This window comes from Oreochromis niloticus, linkage group LG9 (genome assembly GCF_001858045.2).
Source record: "Oreochromis niloticus isolate F11D_XX linkage group LG9, O_niloticus_UMD_NMBU, whole genome shotgun sequence".
In the NCBI taxonomy this organism is placed as follows: domain Eukaryota; kingdom Metazoa; phylum Chordata; class Actinopteri; order Cichliformes; family Cichlidae; genus Oreochromis; species Oreochromis niloticus.
Window position 1 is genome coordinate 5,191,353 of NC_031974.2, and position 8,169 is coordinate 5,199,521.

Sequence of the window (8,169 nt, forward strand, 5' to 3'; positions counted from 1 at the left end):
AGACTGCAAATGCTGAGGTGGCCTGTAGCTAATTGTCTGCGTGCCGGAGGGGCCCACTTGGCCCGAGCTAGAGCTTTAAGCGCTGGATGGGCCAGCTCAGCCAGAGCTGAAGGTTTGAGCACCGGGGATCTGCAAGCTGTCAGTACCTGCCACACCTGCATGCCCGTGTCCTCATCCAGCACGGCCTGCACTCCTGCCAGTCCAGCAGCCAAACACCAGCCATCAGCCAAGACCATAATCACTGGCCACTTTCCAGGCCAACAGCTAAGGAGCTGTTGAGAGCCACCGGAGCCGTTATGTAATCACTGCCACAGGACCCGGGGCAGGCTGGCTGATCTGTAATGCCACTGCCACTGGACCCGTGGCAGGCTGCCTGAGCTGCAATGCTGCCGCCACTGGTCTCATGGCAGGCCACCTGAACTGTTTGACCGCTGCTGGCTGACCTGCGGGAGGCCGCCTGAACGGTCTTGCCGGTGTTGCCACCAACCAAGTTGGCCACCAGAACTTGGCTTGTGGGACTGTGTGCCCCGCTGCTGGAGGTGCAATTCTGACCGCAGAATTTTAATCCCTACTTGCATTTTATTTGCCCCAAAAACAGTTATGTACAAAACAACGGTGAACACAGCAGGTCCGTACAAAGACGGAGTTGACGAAAAGGCAAGAAAAAAAAGCACGAGGAAAAAAACTCAAAGGATTGAAAGGGTCAGACCCATACGAGCATACAGTGTGGAGTAAGGACGTTAGCGTGCTGCCCAACTTTCATCACGCACATATTTATTATTATATGGTCCTAAGTGTGAGTGCATACACTCTCAAAATGTTTAGTAACTTCAGATCCCTGCAACAAGCCCAGGTCCAGTTTACTTTGGTGATTTGGACTATTCCATTTCACAGCTGTTGGTTTTTTCCTTTATCTCGTGTACAGGCCAACGCAATCTATTTGTCGTTTCAGGTTGTAGTATTACACAACATTTTCGGTTCTAATAGAAATAAAATAAGTGTTTTATAATTCATTCATCTTATTTTCTTTATTTATAACTGGCATTATTGTTTCACTCTATTATAGATAGGGATGGGTATCAAAAACCGGTTCTTGTTGAGAACCGGTTCCCACTGTTTCAATTCCTTGGAATTGTTTGCCACTTTTGCAAACGATTCCCTTATTGATTCCAGTCTCCCCGAATGACGTCACCACGTTGCGGAGCATCATTTACCTGGCAGGGCGCCTAAGCGGCTCAAATGCTCAAAAGTTTGGTTATACTTTACGAGAACGGATGACAACAGGGCAACTTGCAATACTTGCAAAGTAGATATTTAACTTAAGGGAGGAAACACTACGAATATGCAAAAGCATTTGCTCACAAAACACGCGATAACCTTAAATGAAGGTCGTGTTTTTAATTCCGCTCTGGACTCGTGAATCTCAACCCAGCAGCAGCGGTAACGTTTGCACGTCCTCTCCCGTTAATGCGGCGGGTAAATAATCAACTAACAGTGCATATTATGTTAGCGCCATCTGCCTTATTACAAAACCTGCCATTACTGTGCATTTAGGTGACCATGATGAGAGAGACAGAGTCTGGCTGGCTCAGAGGCTGGCAGTTCTCACTGCAGTCTACCGGTAGCGTCTCCTTTCAGGCCAGGATAGATGAATGTCACCGAGCAGTGACTAAGTTTGTGGTCAAAGGCTTGCACCCATTTGCCACAGCAGATGCCCCCGATTTTCGGTAAGTGAATGTGTTTAATTGTAGGCAGGGACATTACTGGATATTCTTGTGTAATTGCTACAGAATAATTTATGTTATACTTTGTTATTGCTACAGAAGAATATTTATTTTATTATTTTACATTTACAACTTTTTTTCCTGGGGACCCTGTGACACCCCATTGAAGAGCCATAGGCTGTGGATCTCTTACGATCTCACTGTTGGGTTTGTAAGGCCATGTTACTCCTAAATTTCTATCTTGTTCAAAGAGAAGATATAAAACAAAGTTCTAAGCTAATCGACCTTAGTGTTCTCCTTTTTTAAAAAGAATCGATAAGAGAATTGATAATGAATCGAATCATTAAACAGAATCGAAAATGGAATCGGAATCGTGAAAATCTTATCAATACCCATCCCGAATTATAGAATCTTACAAGAAAGAGGCAAAATTGTAAAAATCCATTATACTTTATTAGCTGCTTTGGTGAAAAACAAATCAACAATGCAACAAAAAACATTGCAAACAACATACTGGAAAACAGTTATCACTTGATTGCTTCAATACAACACTTGGGCACATATATGCAGGACTTTTCGTGGCTGTTTTGATCTCGCTCTCTGTCTTAACCGATCAAATCTCGCTGTGGTAGCAGCTTTAAACTCGGTATGACCCAGGTTGATAGAGGGTGCCCAGTCTGGATGGTTTCCATTGTGTTTCCTACAAAACACAATAAACATTAGCCCGCAAAGCCACAGTGAACAAAGCAGCATAGCGCAACGAATTCAATTCAAATCAATAGAAGACTTATTTGTAACCTACATCAACAATTATGTTATGATAAATTACGTAATAATTACAACAGAAGACTTACCTTTGTGGGAATGCTTGGAGCAGACTAACATGTGAGCTGGAGAGTTCTGGAACGTTATATTTGGTCTTCGAATGGCTGCAATCCAGGCCATCCATTGGCTGTTTGTTACATCGGAAACATGGCTTAAACAATTTCTCTTCCACAACGTAATCCGATAAAAAACGATGTCTTTGCCCGTCGGCTTCCTGTGGCTGTCATGCGATCGGTTATTGCAGTTAATAATACAACAGCTTCTTGCCATTCTTTGTGTTTCTTTTTATTGCTGTGTGACTGTTTTCATGTGAAAGCCTGCGTGCGCTAGTACCGCTTGCCACTCGTACCTACAATTCTTTGCGGTTTTACCCCGGAATGACGTCACATTTTCAATCTCTATAAAAGCGCTACGAAGAAGGCTGCTTTTTGAAGGATTTTAGCTGGAGCCACGAGCCAGCAGCCTTTCCTCGCTAGCGAGCAATTTGGAACCTTAACAGTTGCAGTCCGGATGGGCCTGGGCCCCCTTTCCCTGGCGGGTCGCAGAGTATGGGGGTGCCTACTGGGGTCAGCGGGGCAGCTGGCCCCCTTCCTTCCCTCCCCATCTCCAGCTGCCTCCCTCTTCCCGCTCCACCACAATGACCCACACATGCAGGGCCTTGGGGTAAAGGTGTGTCACCAGGGTGCAGGGGAGGCACCCCCCCCCTCCCATCCCCTTCTGGCTGCCTGTGCCTGAATTTTATCCCACAACTTAGACATTCACATTACTCACACTCTCATAACACATACATATAGGACCTTGGGGGTGGGCACGCTACACGTCATCCAAAAGACCATCAGGGTGTACATCCTTTTTTGCCTTTAAACAATAATTCTGATGGCAAAAGAACCAAATGGGACAGGCAGAAAAAAAAGAAAAAAAAAAAAAGAATATGCTCACCCTGGCTTAGTTTAAAGTCAGTTAGTGCCTGCCTGCGAGAGAGTGTGTTTTTACGGCTGCCTCTGGTATTTTTTACCCCAGGAGAAATGTGGAAACAGGAGGCCAACAAGGAGTGCGAAGACACTGGAGCGGAGAGCACAAAAGATACGCAATTTTGGCAGAAGACATGACATGGGAGTCAAGGGAGAGCACGGAGATATATTGTCATTTACTGCACTGTAAATAAATGCACCGTTTGCAGTGAAGAGTCCTGCGTTCTTAGTCCTATTTTCCCCACATCCCCGTGTTCTGTAATGCAGACCTTTACATCAGCATAGCCTTTAATAACAAAATACAAAGTACAGGGTGGGCCATTTATATGGATACACCGTAATAAAATGGGAATGGTTGGTGATATTAAAGTCCTGTTTGTGGCACATTAGTATATGTGAGGGGGCAAACTCCTCAAGATGGGTGGTGACCATGGTGGCCATTTAGAAGTCGGCCATCTTGGATACAACTTTTGTTTTTTTCAATAGGAAGAGGGCCATGTGACACATCAAACCTATTGGTAATGTCACAAGAAAAACAATGGTGTGCTTGGTTTCAACGTAACTTTATTCTTTCATGAGTTATTAACAAGTTTCTGACCACTTATAAAATGTGTTCAATGTGCTGCCCATTGTGTTGGATTGTCAATGCAACCCTCTTCTCCCACTCTTCACACACTGATAGCAACACCGCAGGAGAAATGCCAGCACAGGCATCCAGTATCCGTAGTTTCAGGTGCTGCACATCTCGTATCTTCACACCATAGACAATTGCCTTCAGATGACCCCAAAGGTAAAAGTCTAAGGGGTGAGATTGGGAGACCTTGGGGGCCATTCAACTGGCCCACGACGACCAATCCACTTTCCAGGAAACTGTTCATCTAGGAATGCTCGGACCTGGCACCCATAATGTGGTGGTCACCATCTTGCTGGAAAAACTCAGGGAACGTGCCAGCTTCAGTGCATAAAGAGGGAAATACATCATCATGTAGCAATTTCAAATATCCAGTGGCCTTGAGGTTTCCATTATTGAAGAATGGAGCCACTATCGTTGTACCCCATATACCACACCAAACCATCACCTTTGTTGTTCCAACAGTCTTGGAGGGATCCATCCAATGTGGGTTAGTGTCAATCAATCAATCAATCAATCAATCAATCAATCAATCTTTATTTATAAAGCACTTTTCATACAAAAAAAACTGTAGCACAAAGTGTCAGACCAATAGCGGTGGTTTTGTTTGTTAACTTCACCATTCACATAAAAGTTTGCCTCATCACTGAACAAAATCTTCTGCGTGAACTGAGGGTCCTGTTCCAATTTTTGTTTTGCCCATTCTGCAAATTCTGTGCGCCGATCTGGGTCATCCTCGTTGAGATGCTGCAGTAGCTGGAGTTTGTAAGGGTGCCATGTGTGAGTAGCTAATATCCACCGAAGGGATGTTCGACTAATGCCACTCTCCAGTGACATGCGGCGAGTGCTACGCTGTGGGCTCTTGCTGAATGAAGCTAGGACAGCCACTGATGTTTCTTCATTAGTGACAGTTTTCTTGTGTCCACATTTTGGCAAATCCTACACTGAACCAGTTTCATGAAACTTAGCAAGCATTATGCTGACTGTAGCATGGGAGATGGGTGGTCTCGTAGGGTGTCTTGCATTGAAGTCTGCTGCAATGACCCGGTTACTGCGTTCACCAGATATCAACACGATTTCGATCCGCTCCTCACGTGTTAATGAAAGAATAAAGTTACATTGAAACCAAGCACACCATTGTTTTTCTTGTGACATTACCAATAAGTTTGATGTGTCACATTGCCCTCTTCTTATTGAAAAAACAAAATTTGTATCCAAGATGGCCGATGATAGGTTTGTAACATAAACCTATTCGCTGGAACGTTCAAGACAATTCTACTACACAGCAAAAACAAGAAACAAGCAGGCAAAGTTCTTTATGTTTCTCATATACAAGGAAGACCAACTGGACAAACGCCGTTCCTTCACTTGACCCCAGTTGTTCTTGTTTGCTCCCTCGCAACAATGCTCTTTTATTGAGGTTACATGAATATACATAGGTTCATTAACATATGACGTCTACATACACACGAGGAATACCTTGCCTGTGCGTTGTGTGTGTGTGTGTGTGTGTGGGGGGGGTCAGAGTGTGACCCCATAAACGACTTCCCTAAACCTGCTGGTCTGGAAGTCCAGCAGTTCATCCAAACAAAACGCACTTAGACTAAAACAGATATAGATATGTTTATCCTACCATAAAACAATAAGAGAAGGTACGACCTCTCCCATGCTCCCAGGATGTGGGTGTGAATGCCAGAACACTCTGGAATGCACACAAAGTCTTTGCAGACTCCTAAGGATCACACATCCTATCACTAAGTAAGTAAGTAAGTAAGGTTTATTTATTAAGCGCTTTTCATAGACAGGTAGTCACAAAGCGCTGCACACAGAGATTAAAATAAACAGTACAATAAATAGCAAAATGCACAATATACACAATATAGAATTTAAATGTAAATTAAAAAAAAAAAATATATATAAAAATGTAAAAAGCACTGGTCAACAGAAAGCTTGTTTAAACAGTAAAGTTTTTAACTGTTTTTTAAAGGATTCCACAGAGTCAACCAAACGTAGTTGTAGAGGTAGACTGTTCCACAGCCTTGGTGCCACAGCCTGAAAGGCTTTGTCCCCTTTCGTCTTCAGACGTGTTCTGGGAGCAACCAACAAACTCTGAGTCTGTGAGCGGAGACGGCGAGCAGTAGTGTATTTTGTGAGAAGCTTGGATAAATAATCTGGGGCCTGGCCATTTAGTGCTCTGTATGTTAAAACAATAATTTTAAAACGAATTCTAAAATCTATTGGGAGCCAATGTAAAGAACATAAAATAGGAGTGATGTGAGCTCGCTTGCTAGAGCGAGTTAGCAGTCTGGCTGCTGCGTTTTGTATAGCTTGGAGGCGAGAAAGAGATGATTTATCCAAGCTGGTAAACAGGGAATTACAATAATCTAAACGTGATGACACAAATGCATGGACAATTTTTTTTGTCCATGCATTTGTGTCATCACTACACAATCGATTATACGCCTCTAAGCATATATGGTTAAATATTTCCCAATACAAATGACAATAGGGCCAGGCAATAACATGAGTGAGGCACTCGCTTCCCCCCCAAGACCCAAGCAGCCACAGGAAACAAATCTATTCTTTATAATGTGATTTATTTACAAAGTGAAAAAAAAGAGGAACAACAAAACGGGAGTGTCAACACTTCAGGGTGAGCCAATGCCAAAATAATAAACAAAAACAAATCTACACAAATCCCGCACCCCTGACCTTAGCAAAACAAAGTCCAAAAATAAAGACAGAGTCTGACCTCCTTAACTAATTCAAAACAGGAGAAAACTGGTGATCAAAAGAAACGGCAGCTCACCCCTACCCACTCCACTTCCACAACGTTCAAACAGCACTGCAGCCAGCGGCTGCCACAGGTACACTGCTGGGTCATGAGGAGAAACACGAGGACCTCTCCCGCCGTACTCCAGCCTCCTTTTCATGGGCGGGTCCTCCGGCTGGAACCAGTCACGTTGGGGCGGTGTGTCCACGCACCAATCGGAGAAGGGCCCTGGCACAGCTGAATTAACATAAAAAGATACATCACCTGCACAAAATAAACACATGAACAAGCACGTTCGTAACACATATACTAATGTGCCACAAACAGGACTTTAATAGCACCAACCATTCCCATGTTATTACAGTGTATCCATATAAATGGCCCACCCTGTAGGTTTAAGCCAGTTGTCCTGGATACAAATGATTTCTGGGTTTTTTTGTGCATTTTTTCATGAATTCTTTAAACTCTTCTGCATTTGCAATTTCATATCCCAAGATAAATATTTCCTGTGTTTTATATTCATATCTGCATGACTTCTTCTTGTTGCATCTTTTGAAAAATTATCAGCCTGTTCATTTCCATCTGCAGGAATCCATAAAAATGTATTGCTTTTCCTCTATGTTTAATTCTAAAGATCAAATGAATTCTATCAAAAGGAATATCTTGTCTAGAATCCGAACACATATTACATAGAATTGGCGTGGAGCGTAGATGTCACGGTCCCTGTGTCTGCCCAGCCGGCCCCACAAGGCCATATGTGTTTTTGTGTACGTTCTCCTCTCACCTCCCCACCGGGGCGGAGCTCACTGCAGGCTCCCACCCTCGGCGCACACACCTGTGTCTCATCAGGCTCCAATTACGGGTTGGACACTTAAGGCCAGGACGCAGACAGTCCCATCGCTGGATGATTGTGCGCGACACGTTAGTGAACCTCAGCTCAGTGTACCTCTGTGAATTTTCCCTGTGATTCTCTGCGTTAGCATAACCCACCTTTTCCTGTGCACAGTTTCCCCGGACCCATGACCAATCCGATGTGTGAACCTTTTGTGAAGAGAGGAGCGAGAGTGAATGTGATTCCCTTCCCGGACTTTCCTTTATGACCTTGGACCCCCGCTATTCCCCCACTGTATATATCTTCACCTGGTGACTTTGTAATTAAACGGTGTTCTTTGCATTGAACTGTGCTCTGCACCTGAGTCCTACTACAGTCCGTGACAGTAGAGGGTCTTTTTGCTACCTGCTTAC